The 298-nt window shown below is 57.4% G+C and overlaps 1 protein-coding gene across 1 annotated transcript in view; it reads left to right on the top strand.

Moving 5' to 3' along the window:
- Positions 1–298, top strand: part of LOC119593043 (ankyrin repeat domain-containing protein 11-like) — a gene marked incomplete in the record, with an annotated part of 115,245 nt that overhangs the window by 45,239 nt on the left and 69,708 nt on the right.

Raw genomic sequence — 298 nt, forward strand, 5'->3', positions numbered from 1 at the left:
TCTGACCTGGAGATAGCCGCCACGAACCGCTCCGGCTGGCGATCCACCACCCGGGATGTCGTCAGGGAGGCAGAGGACATGAGAGACGCCCGATGGGGAGAGAGGCGTCTCCGAAAGCAACAGTGGCTGAAATCGGCCCAATACATACACAGGAGCCGGCCTTCACTTGCAGCAGATGCGGCAGACCTTGTGGTTCTCGTATCGGCCTGTACAGCCACAGCCGATGTTGCAGCTCCCCTTTTTTTTTAGACCCTCAGTGCAGTTAGCCATGATCTCATAAGATCGACGGAGCCAACAA

The sequence above is a fragment of the Penaeus monodon genome, chromosome 31 (genome assembly GCF_015228065.2).
Source record: "Penaeus monodon isolate SGIC_2016 chromosome 31, NSTDA_Pmon_1, whole genome shotgun sequence".
Classification (NCBI taxonomy): domain Eukaryota; kingdom Metazoa; phylum Arthropoda; class Malacostraca; order Decapoda; family Penaeidae; genus Penaeus; species Penaeus monodon.